Genomic DNA, 18,935 nt, shown 5'->3' with positions numbered 1-18,935 from the left:
ACCTCGTGGCAAAGAACTCTCTGAGGATCGGAAAAAAATAATTGTTGCTCTACATAAAGATGGCCTAGGCTATAAGAAGATTGCCAAGACCATGAAACTGAGCTGCAGCAAGGTGGCCAAGACCATACAGCGGTTTAACAGGACAGGTTCCACTCAGAATAGGCCTAGCCGTGGTCGACCAAAGAAGTTGAGTGCACGTGCTCAGCGTCATATCCAGAGGTTGTCTTTGGGAAATAGATGTATGAGTGCTGCCAGCATTGCTGCAGAGGTTGAAGGGATGGGGGTCAGCCTGTCAATGTTCAGAACATACACCGCACACTGCATCAAATTGGTCTGCATGGCTGTTGTCACAGAAGGAAGCCTCTTCTAAAGATGATGCACAAGAAATTTTTGGCTGGACTTCTAATTTAAGGCATGTAGCAGAATACCCGTTTACTCATCATGCTCAGAAGCAAATGCAGTTCATTTTAACTCCTTTTCACACAATTCCCTGGGTTCATGGATATGTAGCACTGTCCCCATATGGCTTGATGTATGATGACTTGTTGGGCCTACTCTGATTACCAGCACACAGTCACTTAGGGTACAGTTCACACATACATCATTACTCCCAATGGCTCATTGCTCAGTAAACAGTCCAGGGGTATTGGTTTTTAGTATTTATTGTGGAACTTGGATGGGATAAGGGATTAGTGGGATACTCTTATTGGATCTATGTACATTGGATAAGGACAACTCTCTCTTGGCCTGACCAGGTTGCTTGTGGAAGCAGTCATACTGCTTAAAGCATACTGCCACATGTATGGAAAGAGTTAAGTCTCATTGCTCTTTCTCCAGAAATAGACTTGGTGATCTACATCAGTGGTCCTCAACTCCGGTCCTCAGGGCCCACTAACAGGCCAGATTTTAAGTATTACCTTGGAGAGATGCAGACTAGAATACTGCAATCACTGAGCAGCAAATTATATCACCTGGGATGGATTTCAGTTATCTTGCAAACCTGGCCTGTTAGTGGGCCCTGAGGACCAGGGTTGAGAACCACTGATCTACATTATCTTCAGGACACTATCTAGCATCCCTTTTACCGACATCTGTTCACTGACTCTTCAAGTTGCAGGGTTGGCACCCCTTAGGTCAGGCCCCTTGACACAGATCTGTACTCACTGTACTGTAGAATCAGATCCTTCCACTGTCTCCCCTCCTAGTCAGCTTTAGAGGATCTCCAGGTTCAGTTCCTCTCCAGCTCTCTCTAAGCCCTCTGGTTAACTACCTGAGGCCACATGCCACCTCTATAGAGGAGGAGGCAGCCATCCCCTCCCTCCGGGACTCCACTATTCAGACGAAAGACCCCAAGTACATGTGCTCCTGGCTTTTTTACAGTATCCCAACATGAACCAAGGCACTTTCCTCTGCCAAATAACCAGGGCTGTATTAAACTCCTGTGCACTCATCTGTCAGGTTTCCTCCCACTGTCCAATATGCCTCTCTTTTGGACCAGTGTGAAACACTCTGCAGACAGACTGAGTTGCACCTGAGCATATTGAGTAGACCTCACTAGCAGATCCTGCTCTCTGGTAGGCAAAGAACATTATAGATTTACCTGCAATCTTGCTGGTAAGTACGGTAGACAGGATTCAAAAACTATACTCTCTCCAGCACCTATGTATAATTGCTCAGTTGCACTCATATATAAATTATTGTGTTTTTGCATCCATCCCAATCAAAATCAGAGGGGGGCGTGGCCAGCAGCCGGAGGAGATTGCCGTGTGAGTGCAGAGCTCCGTCTCTCCCGGTCTCTCCGCACATCAGCAAGCGACGAGGGTAAGCAATTTCGGCTCCTACTTTCTACACCAGACCCCAGAGACCCTCTAGACCGTAATGGGGAAGCGAAAGAACCACAGGGGAACCCGTAAGCTAACAGATTTTTTCGCTTCCACAAGCTCCCAGCGCTCCCAAGATGGCGCCAAGGCCTACTCACAGGCAGACGGCACCGGAGCATCAGGCGGGCTTCTACGGGGACACAAGCAGACTGATGGAGCCCTCTTCCCTTCCGCTAGCAGCAGATAATCTCAGGAAGTCTCCCCATCCCAGAGCCCGCAGAAGACCGCGCCTAGAAGGTCAGTGAAGCATAGGTGTGCGTGGGACAACCATGAGGGGAATATATCCTAAAACAGTACTCTGGAGTTTTATGACAGTATTAGGGACTTCCCCACCACAGGACAACCTCTCATGGATGTCACAATTAAAGAAATGCTCTTATTGATTAATGGCTCCTTTCATAGGGAAATTGTGGCCTGTGTTAGTGGCATTAAAACTGAAATGACTGAACTGGGGGGAAGGGTGGATCACATAGAATCCAAGATGGAAGAGTTCTCCATAGCTCATAACGAACTCGTGGACACTCATAATGACAGGGAGGATGATGTAGAGGCACTGAAAAGCAAAATGGCGGACTTAGAAGATAGGGCCCGCTGCAACAATGTTAAGCTTCGGGGTGTTCCGGAGTCGATCCCACCCTCAGATTTGAGGTCCTTTGTGCAAGCACTGCTCCTGGCCCTTATGCCGGAAATATTCTTTTGAACACCCATGCCTGCACAGTAGAACCCCATAAACTTCTCCTAAGTAGCTCTTATATCAGGAGAAACCCCCCTACAGAAACATATAGGGTTCTACTGTGCAGGCACAACCAAGAGTAAAATTTGGCTAGAAGCTCTGAAGACTCCTATGATTTGGAGAACTGAAGAATAGGGTTGGGCTGAACAACCCCCCCCCCCCTTTTCAGGTTGGGCCAGAACTCTCGAACTTCACAAAAGTTTGGACCTGAACCCGAAATTGAAAGGCTTATATGCAAGTTAAATCAAAATTGTGGTAAACGGAAAACCATAGAACCAACCCAGCGCATATGGTATAAAAGATGTAAAAAGCCGCTTCTATACACATAAAAAGTCTTGTAAGGTGCTGAAATAAACGAATAGTTAATCCAGTACTAATAACGGGGCACATAACGTAATCCAGCAACAAAAGCATTTATTTTTAAATACCCTCCTACAAAATTGCACTTACAAACAATAGATTAAATCCAGCATATATAAAATGTGAGTGCACGGCTCACTCTTAATCTCTCACCGCTCCTCAGCTCGTGCTCGGGACTCAGTGATTCCTGGGTAGATTCCTTAACAGCCATCACCCTGACAGGTCCCGTGGTCACACCCTGAATGTGTTTCGTCATTATGTCTTCGTCAGCGTTCCCCGTTGTTTTGTTTTATGTATGAACACTCATCTATTTGAATGGGGATGAAGCACCTAGCTGACAGCTAATGGTTTTTAAGGCGCTTTGACCCGTTACTTCTGGTGAGTGTTTCATTTAATGGGAAGGATATCACGAGGTGTGGTGACCGGGACACTGAGTTTTATTCACTTATATGCAAGGTATTGGCCATGAAAAGGGTATGGGGGTCCGGGTGCTTCCCTGGGGGACATGTATCAATGCAAACATTTCTTTTTTTTTAAAGAAGATCATTTTTCGGGGAGCAGTGATTTTAATGATGCCTAAAGTGAAACAAAAAAAAAAGAAAAATTCTAATAAAAATAGTGGCGGGGGGGGGGGAGGGGGGCAGGGGAGATCCCCTTAGTCTGCCTGTAAAGTGGTGTATCTGTATCAAAAAATAAGCACTGTTTTTAATTTAAAAAAGTCCCTGACCCTTTCCAAAAACACAGCAGCTGAAGAAAGCATAGATGCTAACATGTCCCATAGGAAACCACGTTAAATAAACTGTAGTGTGTTTCTGCAAAAAGCACCAAAAAACGAATAGGTTTGAACCAAGCCTTATAAGAATGTCAGCAAAGAAAGACTGACTATGTTTCCTTAAAATTACAGAGCTTGGTTTGGAATAACACTTTAGCAAAGCGCACTGAGGATGAGAGGGTGTGGGTAAATGTGATAGTGCACAAGGTGTGAAGATATTATCTCCCATGCATGTACAGTGCACTACTGTCTTTACAAAGATTTACTAATAGACTGTATGATACTCTATGGTTTCAATTTGTGCTAGCAGGCACATTACAGGTATTATACAGTGTCCATACATAGGCAGCGCTTTACGCCTAAACTGTCACATAGAAAATCTTAGAGAAATGCATGTAAAAAACAATAAATTAAAAGTCCATTAAATTCCAAAGTCCCAAATGACCCCCACCTGCCTTTTCCTGTTCAACATCATCAACATCAATATGACTTCTTCATTGGCTCCTAACAAAGTCATAATAATGAAACATCTTGGAAAGGACCAGGTAAGTGACATCATCACATTTCTACATGACTCTAAATGCACTTGAAGATGCATGTTTTTTTATTTTGCTTACATACACAGATTATCCATAGTTATGTGTGCATTTTTTAAATGTGAGCATAAATGGTTTTATTTTGTTTTTTTTTTAATAAAAGTGGTATGACCCTATTAAGTTGTCTCATGCTTCTCTGCCAATGATGATCGTTTGTGGAGGGAGGGTGAGAAATGTTTACATAGTGGAATTAACTTTGATTTGAATTACATTATGTGCAATAAGACCTTAATTTGAGGTCCATCATATCTGATGAGTGTCTCTTTATTGAAGGGGGTGGAGGATTATCACAAAGGGCATTTGCATTTTTTATGAATCACTTATGGTGGATAGGTGCAGATTTATGGGGACATTTTTCTTCACAGTGACAAGTTACAATGAAGTATATTTGGGACTTTTGAATTGAAGGAACTTTTTATTTATTGTTTGTTAATTATAGGCATTTGTATATGATTGTGTATGTAACAGTTTATGTGTATAGCACTGCTTATACTGTATAATTTAGTGCAGTGATTTTCTACTTTTATAAATTTTATTTTAATTTTCACGATTGTTTGAGAGCAGATAGTGCTGCAGTGTAGCTATAGTACATTACAGGCATTCTCACTGTAGTTTGACCTGTTCTGGCAAATGCTGGCTTGTTAGTGTACAGCAGGTCTCATCATTCACATTTATAGGGTACAAGTACAAACCCAATTCCAAAAAAGTTGGAACACTACAAATTGTGAGTTAAAAATGGACTAATTTACAAATCTCATAAACATATTTTATTCACAATATAATATAGATAACATATCAAATGTTGAAAGTGAGACATTTTGAAATGTCATGCCAAATATTGGCTCATTTTGGATTTCATGAGATCTACACATTCCAAAAAAGTTGGGACAGGTAGCAATAAGAGGCCGGAAAAGCTAAATGTACATATAAGGAATAGCTGGAGGACCAATTTGCAACTTATTAGGTCAATTGGCAACATGATTGGGTATAAAAAGATCCTCTTGGAGTGGCAAGATCCTCTCAGAGTGGCAGTGTCTCTCAGAAGTCAAGATGGGCAGAGGATCACCAATTCCCCCAATGCAAAATAGTGGAGCAATATCAGAAAGGAGTTTCTCAGAGAAAAACTGAAAAATCGTTTGAAGTTATCATCATCTACAGTACATAATATCATCCAAAGATTCAGAGAATCTGGAACAATCTCTGTGCGTAAGGGTCAAGGCCAGAAAACCATACTGGATGCCCGTGATCTTCGGGCCCTTAGACGGCACTGCATCACATAATGGAATGCTATTGTAATGGAAATCACAATATGGGCTCAGGAATACTTCCAGAAAACATTGTCGGTGAACACAATCCACCGTGCCATTCGCCGTTACCAGCTAAAACTCTATAGGCCAAAAAAGAAGCCAAAACTAAACATGATCCAGAAGCGCAGGTGTTTTTTCTTGGTCAAGGCTTATTTAAAATGGACTGTGGCAAAGTGGAAAACTGTTCTGTGGTCAGACGATTTAAAATTTGAAGTTCTTTTTGGAAAACTTGGACGCCATGTCATCCGACTAAAGGACAAGGACAACCCAAGTTGTTATGAGCGCTCAGTTCAGATGCCTGTATCTCTGATGGTATGGGGTTGCATGAGTGCGTATGGCATGGGCAGCTTACACATCTGGAAAGGCACCATCAAGGCTGAAAGGTATATCCCAGTTCTAGAACAACATATGCTCCCATCCAGACATCGTCTCTTTCAGGGAAGACCTTGCATTTTACAATATGACAATGCAACACATACATCATGGCTGCGTAGAAGAAGGATCCGGGTATTGAAATGGCCAACCTGCAGTCCATATCTTTCACCCATAGAAAACATTTGGCGCATCATAAAGTGGAAGATGCGACAAAGAAGACCTAAGACAGTTGAGCAACTAGAAGCCTGTATTACACAAGAATTGGACAACATTCCTATTCCTAAATTTGAGCAACTTGTCTCCTCAGTCCCCAGACATTTGCAGACTGTTATAAAAAGAAGAGGGGATGCCACACAGTGGTAAACATTGCCTTGTCCCAACTTTTGTGAGATGTGTTAATTCCATGAAATTTAAAATCAACTTATTTTTCCCTTAAAATGATACAGTACATTTTCTCAGTTTAAACATTTGATATGTCATCTATGTTGTATTCTGAATAAAATATTGAAATTTGAAACTTCCACATCATTGCATTCTGTTTTTATTCACAATTTGTACAGAGTCCCAACTTTTTTGGAATCGGGTTTGTACATTTATGAAGACCAGTTACAGCAATACGCAATATTTTCAGCAGTAAAGCAATTTTGATGCAACGTTTGAAAAACATGCACTTTCAGAAATCCAACGCCAGTGTAAATTAGGACATTTCCTTATTACCATTTTGCAGATTACTTAAATAGGTGTTATTGATTTTTAAAAGGCACACAATCAAACACCACTGTTCCTTATCCGGTAATGTAAAAAATGACACCATAACAACACAGGTCAAATACCACCTAAAGAGAAACGCAAAAATCTAAAACACATCTAAATATTCTTACATATTCTTATCAGTTCTATTACTCAGAAAACAAGAAATATGAAACCCTTACCCACTGGAATCTAATCAGATATTATCATTTTGCCATATTTTATTGGTAGCATGTGGACAGTTGAATACAATGTAAACTCCTAACTATCATCATACAAAATCATTTTTGTAAAATGGACAGTTAAACAACAAAAACAAAAACATGCATCCAAAGTTAAAAAAGTAATACAAGCTATAAAAAAAAACATAAAAAAGCTTTTATTCTTTAAACAGAATAAAAAAAAATCATTAAATTGTTGATTGCATCATTTTGCACTGGTACATGTTTACAGATAAAAGTAAAATATTACATTTTAAAGACAGAAAAATGTTGTGCTGCTTTAATTTCAACACAAATGGCTTGCTTTGAAGGCTTTAGAAAGTCAAGAAAAATAAGTGCAAAGATCATACCTGTCAGTGTCCTTCCCAATATTGTGAACATTTTCTGTGTCAGAGTGAGAGATATTAGAAGACTCTTATCTTCAGGAAAATCACGACTTCATTTCCTGTTGGAGAGGCGTTGCAATCATTTGATAGTTATAAATAGTTGACATCTCCTCCAGGGACTTCTAATTTCTAAAGAAGTTAGTTCTGAAATAAGTAAGAGGTGCACGCGACTGGTAAAAGCTTTATGTGTTACTGTCAATGCTACACTTGCACAGTAAGGTAGGGCTAGAAAAGCTGCTTTTCAAACTTTTTGTGACATACTTTTACATGTTTAAAAAAACACATGACCTTCCCGGTATCCAGCAGTGTTCTTCAAACTTCTGAAAGGAACCATTAAAAATAATATGTGTATCTGCACCTGCAGTTTTTACTTGGACCACATAAAAAGTAAAACAAATACCTGTTGATCCTGCCAGTGAAGCTTAGCCAATGCAGCTTTCTGTGATGCGGTGGCAACAATACTGCACTGCTGTTGAATTAAGAGCAACCCCCACATTGGCTGTGCCTAATTGCTCTTCAGCTATCAGCATTGTCACTGTTAATTCACAAGCCTGTAGCTTATTATGGCGCTTTTCCACTGCATGGAACCGTACCGGTTCGGCACGCTTTTGTGCTTTTCCACTGCTGGAACCGCATGGTATAGGGTCGGAACGGTTCGGTACGGTACGGTATAGGTTTGCTTTTCCACTTCATGGAACCGAACGGTACGGTACGGCTCTGAAAAAACAGTACCTACTCGATTGTGGTTCCAACAGGTACCAAACTGGTACCATATCCCACAATCCTTTGCATGTAGTCACTACTAGCCACTGATTGGTCAGAGAATCCCATCCACCCCGTTGTTATCCCACCCACTTAACTTTAGTACTACTTTAGTGGAAAAGCAAACCTATACCGTACCGTACCGAACCGTTCCGACACTATACCATGCGGTACCAGCAGAGGAAAAGCAAACCGGGCCAAGCAGGGCCGAGTAGAGCCGAGCCGGTACTAGCCGGTACTTGCAGTGGAAAAGTGCCATTAGTCACCACCTGTCTGGTCACGCCTAGTCCTGTCCACTGCTTTCTGAACTGACAGCACTGCTGTAACCCTCCCATTGTGAACTGCAGTGTCTGAGAGAGGGAGCATGAGAGACACAAATAAAGGATGATTTGGCTTAGTTGGAAAGGGTAAAGAAAGTTTTTTTTATTTTTTTATGTGGCTTCTGCATCATATAGTAACTAGTTTTATTACTTGTTTACCTGTAACACAGAAGCATTTAGTTGCACATTAAAGGCTTTTACTTCTTAAAGTTTAAAATGACATTTGAGCTCAATTAAAAGTGTATCTAAACTAGAGAACAAAAATAATATAGAATGCAGCTCACCAATTCTTTGATGTGGTGACTTCATTCGTTTTCAGGCTAAGTACACTATTTGCAAGTACAGATGCAATACTTGTTGATCCTACCAGAATTTCAGTGTGCTTTCAACTAGTGATCGACCAATATCGGTTTTTCGTTGCCGATACCGATATTTTGGTCAATGCATATCGGTATCGATATGGGTGATATTTTTGTACATATAAAAAATATATTTTTTATTTTTTTGGTTTACAGGTACTACTCTTGTGGATGGATCTGGGGGTCTAAAAGACCCCAAACCCCTCCGTTGCACTTAAAAGCATTCAAAACGCCAAGTTTGGCTGTTTTGAATGCTGTCATTTTTTTAAATCTGGCGCCAGACAGTACCCGGAAGTGATGTCACTCATGACATCACTTCCGGGTTTTTGCATGGAGACCCGATCAGAGCCGAATGCGGCTTTGATTAGGTCTTCGGGGGCCGTGCAGGCTGGTTGCCCGGGTGTCCCGGTGGGACAGGAGACCTGGGCGAGCCACAGAAGGTGGCAGGAGGGGGGATGTCCCCTCGGCTCCTTGTAATGACAGCCGGCCATAGGCTATGGACGCCGGTACCGGGGTGATGCCTCTAGCTGCAGGCATCACTCTGGTACAAGCACTTTCCCGAAATATCGGCAAAATCGGTCACCTTGGTGGCCGATCCCGATATATTGGGGAAAGTGCATATCGGCCCTCGATATATCGGCTTTGCCGATAATTGGTCGATCTCTACATTCAACATCCTTTGTACTGAACTATGTCAAACAATGTTATTAGTCCTACCTAGTTCTGTTCCATGCAATACAGTACACCTACCTCCTGTGTTATAGACATGAGGAGGGTTGGTGTTTGTAGTCCAGATCAGGAGAGCAGCACCGTGTTGCTTCTCTATAGATACAATACAGTTAGTAAGCCTTTGCACCCTAGGACCAAAAGTGTTTTACTTGCAGAAAGAGAGGGCAAAAGTCTAAACAAAAAAACAAATGCAGCCATTCTATCTAGACTGGTAACCTGAAATGAAATGTATTGACACAGACACATGACACAAATCAGGGGCCCCCTAAGTGGATAAAGGAGCAAGTAGGCAATTAATGGGTACCATTATCCTAATGTGACATTAACAAACTCCAGGAGACCACCCCCAATGGTCACCCAAAAGAAGAAAAATGGACTATCTCGACACCCATGGACTTTATACAAGATAGATTCAAACATACAATATATTTTATTGATACAAATGCTAAACATTAGTATATCTAGATATAGACAACATATATCACATTGTAGTAAAATAAGCTCCCTGATGACGTCGTAATGATGAAATGCGTTGGGAGGAGCTAGCCTTACGTTACATTGTCACGCCCGGAGGTCGGTCATTTTTCTGGGTGGAACTGAGGAGCTTTTATTTTGTACCCTGTGTATTATATGCGCGGTTTGGTGAGTGTGATTCCTAGTCTTTTCTGAATAAATTTACCTGAAACATATAATGCTATGGGCCTCTTTCCTTGATCTTTTCCCTATGTATAAAGCATATTGGAGTCACGGATGAATTTCCACACTAATTCAGAGGTCTGAGGTTGAGTGATCTTTCAAATCACCCACTGCTGTATTTGACCATTGTGGGAAAGATGGTCCATGCTTGGCGGTAATAGTCAGTGTGTGGCGAAGGTGGAGGCTCTAGCTCACCATTGTGTGTTTTTCAGCACCCGGGTGGAAGTTCCTGCTTAAAGGCTTTTGGATCACTTCTGTATATGCTGGACTTTGGTGTTTATTTTATTTTATTTTAAACAGCGCTGCTTGTGTGTTTTTATATATCACATTATAACAACACATTTAAGTTGATACATAAAATCACATGTATAGCACTGATTATGTGACACCCTCACTGATATAAAAGAGCCAGGGTGTGTAACACATTGATCCTTATAGTGTATCTATTGTCCTCTACATGTTTTGCTGAAACAACTGCTTCTTCATAAGGAATATTTTCAAGATATGGTCTGCAAAAAACATAAGAATAAGCAAAAAAAGGGCACGTTGAATAAAATAGGTAAGTACAAAATTCCAATTTGAGGGGAAGCCACTCACATACTTACCAACGAGCGCCAACGTCCAGGAGAGGCCAAGGCAGAAATGCCATATAGAACTCCCCCCACGGCAAGCACAGGGAGCAAATACATGAAACAGGAAAGGCACCAAAAATACTAGTATGCCACAAGATAGGCCAGTGATGGCGAACCTTGGTACCTCAGATGTTTTGGAACTACGTTTCCCATGATGCTCAACAACACTGCAGAGTGCATGAGAATTATGGGAAATGTAGTTCTAAAACATCTTGGGTGACAAGGTTCGCCATCACTGAGGTAGGCAATAGAAAATGTACAAACCGTGAGAAAGCACAGTACCAAGTACAGGGAGCAAAAGGAAACAATGAAACAAGGAAAGGGAAAGAAAGAATGAAGGGGGTAGGGAGAAAAGGGGGAGAAAAAGAAAATAGAGGGAAGAAGGGGGAGAGGGATAAGAGGAAAAGAAGAATGGGGGGGGGGGGGAGAGGGGAAAAAAAAAGGAGAAGGGAAGAGAGTGGGAGGGAAAAGAGAGGGAGAGGAAAGAGAAAGGAAAGAGAGGGAAGCAAAGAAAAATTAGATGAAACAAAAAAAGTTGTTGAAGGAAAGCTTGATAAAAATGGTAAAAGGAAAGAGCAAAAAAAAGAGAAAGAAAAAAGGTATAAACTGATCTCAAACCCGAGAAAAAAATGCAAAAAAATTTGGAATCTGCCCGAGGGTGTAAACACAACATGTCCCTTCAATGGTGGGACACATAAGTATCAATAGGTTGGCAACAGAAGAGTCCAAATAATTCAATCAGATGGGTAGCTTTAGGTATGGAGCAGCTTGTATAAGAAAATCCAAATAATAGCCCTAGCCCCACACACTCAAGGTGCCAAAGTGTCTTTTGACTTGTGTCAGCTAGGCACATGTTGCAGCTCTTTTGGCACCTTAAGTTTGTGAGGCTGAGGCTTTTATTTTTATTTTCGTATCGCTAAATGTGGCCACTATATCGTGGGCACTATATATGGTTACCATTTTTCCACTCACTGCTACTCATGTGCTTTGTTCTCCAGGAGTTTATTCATCTGGGGTTTGTACCTTATACAAGCTGCTCCATACCTAAAGCTACCCATCTGATTGATTTAATTGGACTGTTGCCAACATGGTTGATATCTATGTGCTCCAGCATTAAAGGGGCTTGTTGTGTTTACACCTTCGGGCAGATTCCAAATTTGTTTGGATTGCTTTCTCAGGCTTTAGGTTAGTTTATATCTTTTTTCTTTCTCTTTTTTTTTTGCCCCTTTTTTACCATTTTTATCAGGCTTTCCATGAACAGCTTTTTTTTATTTCATCCAATTTTTCTTTGCTTCCCTCCCTTTCCTTTCTCTTTCTACTTCCCTTTTCCCTCTCCCTCTCTTCTCTCTTTTTCCTTTCTCCCTCTTTTTTATTCTCCTCCTTGCCCACCTCCCCCCTTTTTATTCTTTTCCTCTTTCCCTTTTCTCCCCCTTGTAACGCTGAGCGCTCCGGTCCCTGCTTCTGGACCGGAGCGCTCGCAGCGTTCGTTCCAGATCCACTCACCTGTGCCCGCTCCGGCTCCCTCCTCCGCTCCCCGCTCACATGGTTCCCGGAGCGCGCGCCCCTGCACCATAGGGCGCGCACGCGCAGGTCGTTTGAAATTTAAGGGGCCTGTGCACCAGTAATTGGTGCCTGGTCCAAACCTCCCTTCCTGTTTCCTGTGACCTGTTTCCTGTGACCTGTTTCCTGTTTCCTGTGACCCGTTTCCTGTGACCCGTTTCCTGTGACCCGTTTCCTGTGATATGTTTCCTGTTTCCTGTTTCCTATATAAGTGACCTGTCCCTTCCAGCCATTGCCGGATCTTTGTTGCCTTGTTGCCTTAGTGAAAGCGTTATTTGTGTAATCCTTTGCCTGTTGCCGAACCCTTTGCTAACGACTATCGCCTCTGAACCTGTGCTGCCTGCCCTGACCTTTGCTACGTCTGACTACGCCTCTGCCTGTCCCTTTTGTACTACGCCTATATCAGCAGTCGGTGAGGTTGAGCCGCTACCAGAGGACACGACCTGGTAGTTACCGCCGCAGCAAGCCCATCCCGCCGGGCTCTGGTGAAAACCAGTAACTACTTAGAACCGATTCTCCGGTACGGTCCACGCCAATCCCTCACTGACACAGCGGATCCACTCCCTGCATCGCTCCTGCTACCAGTCCGGACCCTGACAGTAAGATCCGGCCATGGATCCCGCTGATGTGCCTCTGCCTAGTATCGCGGACCTTACTACAGTTGTGGCCCAGCAGTCGCAGCAGATCGCTCAGCAAGGTCAACAGCTGGCACAGTTGACCGCCATGCTGCAGCAGCTTCTTCCAGTACAGCAGCAGCCGCCTCCACCGCCTGCATCTGCTTCACCACCGCAGCCTGTGGCCGCCGCCACTCCTAGAGTCCGTCTGTCCATGCCGGCCAAGTACGACGGTGATCCCAAGTTGTGCCGCGGATTCTTATCCCAATGCTCCCTTCACCTGGAGATGTCGGCTGACCAGTTCCCCTCGGAACGAGCCAAGGTGGCATTTGTTGTTAGCCTGCTTTCGGGGAAGGCCCTGGCCTGGGCTACACCACTTTGGGACCACAACGATCCTGCCACTGCCAGTGTCCAGAGTTTCTTTGTGGAATTCCGGAGTGTTTTTGAGGAGCCAGCCCGGGCTGCCTCAGCAGAGACTGCGTTATTGAACTTGTCCCAGGGGAGTTCCTCTGTCGGAGACTATGCTATCCGTTTCCGCACCCTGGCTTCGGAACTCTCCTGGAATAACGAGGCGTTCTGTGCTACCTTTAAGAAAGGCTTGTCCAGCGCCATAAAGGACGTCCTGGCCGCACGAGAAGTCCCTACCAACCTGAGTGACCTCATCCATTTGGCCACCAGGATTGACCTGCGTTTTGCTGAGCGACGAGAGGAACTGCTACAGGAAAAGAGAAGTGCTCGTCCCAAACACTTTCCTCGTCTGGCGCCTATCTTCCAGCCTCCACCGCAACCCTCTTCTGGGCCTCCCGCCGAGGAAGCCATGCAGGTGGATCGGTCTCGCCTGACCACGCAAGAAAGGAACCGCCGTAGAGACGAGAACCTCTGTTTGTACTGTGCCAGTACTGAGCACTTTCTAAAGGACTGTCCTCTCCGTCCACCGCGTCAGGGAAACGCTCGCACCTAGTCAACGTGGGAGAGGCGTTGCTAGGTGTGAATACCTCCTCTCCGCGCATTACGGTACCCGTGCGGATTTCCGTGTCCGCCAAGATCTCCTTTGCTGCCTCTGCCTTTCTGGATTCCGGTTCAGCCGGAATAACTTCATCGACGACTCGCTGGTGAACAAGTTCCACATCCCTGTGGTTCGTTTACTGAAGCCCATCTTCATCTCCACAGTTAATGGAGAGAGACTCGACGGTATGGTGCAGTTCCGTACAGAACCCCTCCAGATGGACATCGGAGTCCTGCATTCTGAGCGATTGGAGTTTTTTGTGTTACCCCATTGCACCTCAGAACTCCTCTTGGGTCTGCCCTGGCTCCAGCGCCATTGTCCCGTTCTGGATTGGACCTCCGGAGAGGTTCAAAGCTGGGGTTCGGCTTGTTTCGGCAGATGTCTCAAGTCGGTACGAGTCAAGTCTGCACCTGTTATTTCTCCTCCTCCCGGTCTGCCTGAACCATATGCGGATTTTCCAGACGTTTTTTGCAAGAAACAGGCAGAGGTGTTGCCTCCACATAGGCCATATGACTGCCCCATTGACTTGCAACCTGGCACTACGCCGCCTAGGGGAAGAATCTATCCTCTCTCCCCTCCAGAGACTCTAGCCATGTCAGAGTATATCCAGGAGAACCTGCAGAGAGGGTTTATCAGGAAATCCTCTTCTCCTGCCGGAGCAGGATTCTTCTTTGTTGCGAAGAAGGACGGTACCCTTAGGCCTTGCATAGACTTTCGGGGTCTCAACAGCATTACTGTAAAGAACCGTTACCCTCTTCCCCTGATTACGGAACTCTTTGACCGGTTACAAGGCGCCAAGTACTTCACCAAGTTGGATCTCAGAGGGGCCTATAACCTTATTCGCATCCGAGAGGGTGACGAGTGGAAGACGGCTTTTAACACCCGAGACGGGCATTTTGAGTACTTAGTCATGCCTTTCGGGCTCTGTAACGCTCCAGCGGTCTTCCAGGAGTTCGTTAACGACATTTTCCGAGACCTGCTCTATACCTGTGTCGTGGTCTATTTGGATGACATCCTCATCTTCTCTACTAACTTGGATCAACACCGTGCTCATGTCCGCTTAGTACTCTCCCGTCTCAGAAAGAACCGTCTCTACGCTAAATTTGAAAAGTGTTTGTTCGACCGTACCAGCCTTCCCTTCCTGGGCTACATCATTTCTGCCAAGGGACTACAAATGGATCCTGCCAAACTGTCTGCCATCCTGGACTGGCCTCGTCCCTCTGGCCTTAAGGCCATCCAGCGATTCCTCGGATTCGCAAACTATTATAGACAGTTCATCCCGCATTACTCCACCCTTGTGGCATCAATTGTAGCCCTAACCAAGAAGGGGGCTAACCCGAAATCTTGGCCGCCCCAGGCCGAGAAGGCCTTCAGCGCTCTTAAGTCTGCCTTTGCCACCGCCCCAGTTCTGTCCAGACCGGATCCTACTAAGCCGTTCTACCTGGAAGTAGACGCTTCCTCTGTTGGTGCTGGTGCTTTGCTCATGCAAAAGACTACGAGAGGCAAGTCAGTTACTTGCGGGTTTTTCTCTAAGACTTTCTCTCCCGCTGAAAGAAATTATTCTATTGGGGATAGAGAATTACTCGCCATCAAGCTGGCCTTGGAAGAGTGGCGGCATTTACTGGAAGGATCGGTACATCCCGTGAACATCTACACGGATCATAAAAATTTATCTTACCTCCAGTCTGCTCAGAGACTAAATCCCCGCCAAGCTCGCTGGTCTCTATTTTTTGCCAGATTTAACTTCCGGATCCACTTTCGTCCAGCGAGCAAGAACCTCAGGGCCGATGCCCTCTCTCGTTCGTCTGATGTCACAGGAGTGGAAGTCAAGCCACAGCACATTGTGCCCCCAGAATGTCTGGTCACCGTGGCACCTATAGACTTGCGTAACCTCCCTCCCGGAAAGACCTATGTTTCTCCCCGTCTTCGCCTAAAGGTTCTTAAGTGGGGACATTCTTCTCTTCTCGCAGGACATCCTGGCGTCCGAAAGACTCTACAACTTATCTCCAGGAGATATTGGTGGCCATCCTTGGAGAAGGACATCTCTGAATTTGTACAGTCCTGCTCTGTATGTGCCAGAGACAAAACCCCTCGCCAAAGACCCGCCGGCTTTCTCCAGCCACTTCCCATACCAGAGACCCCTTGGTCCAATATCGCGATGGACTTTGTTACGGACCTACCACCATCTCACGGGAAAACGATAATTTGGGTCGTCGTAGATCGCTTCTCGAAGATGGCGCACTTCATCCCGTTGCCAGCCTTACCATCCGCACCTCAGTTGGCCAAGCATTTCCTCCGACACATCTTCCGGTTACACAGCCTGCCTTCACATATTGTCTCCGATAGAGGAGTCCAGTTTGTGTCCAAGTTCTGGAGGGCTCTCTGTGGACGGCTTAAAATCAAGCTGGATTTCTCTTCTTCATACCACCCCCAAACCAACGGACAAGTAGAGCGGGTCAATCAAATCTTGGGCGACTACCTTCGCCACTTCGTTTCCTCCCGTCAAGACGATTGGGTCGACCTCCTCCCGTGGGCGGAGTTCTCCTATAACCACAAAGACTCTTCCGCCACCAACAAGTCTCCCTTCTTCGTGGTTTACGGTCGTCATCCTCTGCCTCCTCTGCCGTTATCCTCCTCCTCCGGTGTGCCTGCAGTGGATGACCTGGTGCAAGACTTTTCTGCCATCTGGCGTGAGACGCGCCTGTCCCTCTTACAGGCCTCATCCCGCATGAAAATCCAAGCGGACAAGAAACGTCGGTCTCCTCCTGTCCTGGTTCCTGGGGACAGAGTTTGGCTCTCCTTCAAGTACGTCCGCTTCAGGGTTCCTAGTTACAAGCTTGGTCCTCGTTATTTGGGACCCTACAAGGTCAAGAAGAGGATCAATCCTGTGTGTTACCAACTCCATCTCCCTCCCTCCCTTAAAATTCCCAACTGTTTTCATGTCTCCCTCCTCAAGCCTGCGGTCTTTAATCGCTTTTCCCCCAAGAATCTTCCTCCCACGCCTGTATCCGGTACCTTGGATGTCTTCTCCGTTCAGGAGATATTGGCCTCTAAATTGGTCAGGGGGAGAAGATATTTTTTGGTGGACTGGGAGGGCTGCGGTCCTGAAGAGAGATCCTGGGAGCCAGAGGAGAATATCTTGGACCGTAACCTCATCCTCAGGTTTCTGGGTACCAAAAAGAGGGGGAGACCAAAGGGGGGGGGGTACTGTAACGCTGAGCGCTCCGGTCCCTGCTTCTGGACCGGAGCGCTCGCAGCGTTCGTTCCAGATCCACTCACCTATGCCCGCTCCGGCTCCCTCCTCCGCTCCCCGCTCACATGGTTCCCGGAGCGCGCGCCCCTGCACCATAGGGCGCGCACGCGCAGGTCGTTTGAAATTTAAGGGGCCTGTGCACCAGTAATTGGTGCCTGGTCCAAACCTCCCTTCCTGTTTCCTGTGACCTGTTTCCTGTGACCTGTTTCCTGTTTCCTGTGACCCGTTTCCTGTGACCCGTTTCCTGTGACCCGTTTCCTGTGACCTGTTTCCTGTGATATGTTTCCTGTTTCCTGTTTCCTATATAAGTGACCTGTCCCTTCCAGCCATTGCCGGATCTTTGTTGCCTTGTTGCCTTAGTGAAAGCGTTATTTGTGTAATCCTTTGCCTGTTGCCCAACCCTTTGCTAACGACTATCGCCTCTGAACCTGTGCTGCCTGCCCTGACCTTTGCTACGTCTGACTACGCCTCTGCCTGTCCCTTTTGTACTACGCCTATATCAGCAGTCGGTGAGGTTGAGCCGCTACCAGAGGACACGACCTGGTAGTTACCGCCGCAGCAAGCCCATCCCGCCTTGCGGCGGGCTCTGGTGAAAACCAGTAACTACTTAGAACCGATCCTCCGGTACGGTCCACGCCAATCCCTCACTGACACAGCGGATCCACTCCCTGCATCGCTCCTGCTACCAGTCCGGACCCTGACACCTCTTTTCTCTCTACCCCCTTCATTTTTCATTTCCCTCTCCTTATTTCATTGGTTTCTTGTTTCCCTTTGCTCTCTGTACTTGGTACTGCGCTTCCTCACAGTTTGTAAATTTTTTATAGCCTACCTGGTTGCACACTGTCCATTTGCCCCCCCCCCCCGTGCTGCTCGCCCTACGGGAATTGTTTTGGCGCCTCTGCCTTGGCCTCCTGTGGACGTTGGCTTTCATTGGTAAGCATGTGAGTGGCTCCCCCTGAAATTGGAATTTCATACTTATGTGTTATATTCAACATGCCCTTTTTTGCTTTTTGGCTTATTGTTACGTTTTATTGCAGAGCATGTCTTAATACTATTCCTCCTGAAGAAGTGGTTGTTTCCGCGAAACATGTAGAGGACAATAAAGACACTATGAGGATCAATGTGTTACACACCCTGGCTCTTTTGTATCAGTGAGGGTGTCACATGATCAGTGCTATAAATGTGATTTTAAAAATCAACCTATATGTGTTGTTAAAATGTGATATATGTTGTCTATATCTGGATATACCAATTTTTAGGATTTGTATTAATAAAATATATTGTATGTCTTAATCTACCTTGTATGAAGTCCATGGGTACTAAGACTAAGTCCATTTTTCTAATTTTGGGTAACCTTTTGGGGGGGGTCTCCTGGTGTTTCTTATTGGATACAGGGTGGGCAGTTGATGATTACTAATATTGTATAATAAACCGGTGTTTCTAAACCTTTTTTTCAGTCAAGGCACTGTGGGGATTTTCTCTTGTGGGTAGGATTTGCGGGTGCAGTATAGAGGCAAAACAGATGGTTCTTCAAGTAAATCAGGAGTGTTTTATTTACACTTCAGGAACACAAAAGTAACAGTCTTTTTTAGGTGTTCACTAACACACAACAAAAAGGAAAACG

General features: G+C 45.2%; 1 protein-coding gene across 1 annotated transcript in view; it reads right to left on the bottom strand.

Moving 5' to 3' along the window:
- Positions 1–7,453, bottom strand: part of LOC309558110 (interleukin-21 receptor-like) — a 111,283-nt gene extending 103,830 nt beyond the window's left edge. Inside the window, exon 1 of the mRNA XM_082261084.1 lies at positions 7,345–7,453. The gene's annotated coding sequence lies outside the window, so the exon portion shown is untranslated. The remainder of the gene's footprint in view (positions 1–7,344) is intronic.
- Between the last annotated feature and the right edge of the window lie 11,482 nt (positions 7,454–18,935).

The sequence above is a fragment of the Pelophylax lessonae genome, assembly GCF_965119305.1.
Source record: "Pelophylax lessonae genome assembly, chromosome: 6".
Taxonomy (NCBI): Eukaryota; Metazoa; Chordata; class Amphibia; order Anura; family Ranidae; genus Pelophylax; species Pelophylax lessonae.
Note: the sequence above shows the minus strand (reverse complement) of the source record. Positions and strands in the feature narration are given on the sequence as shown.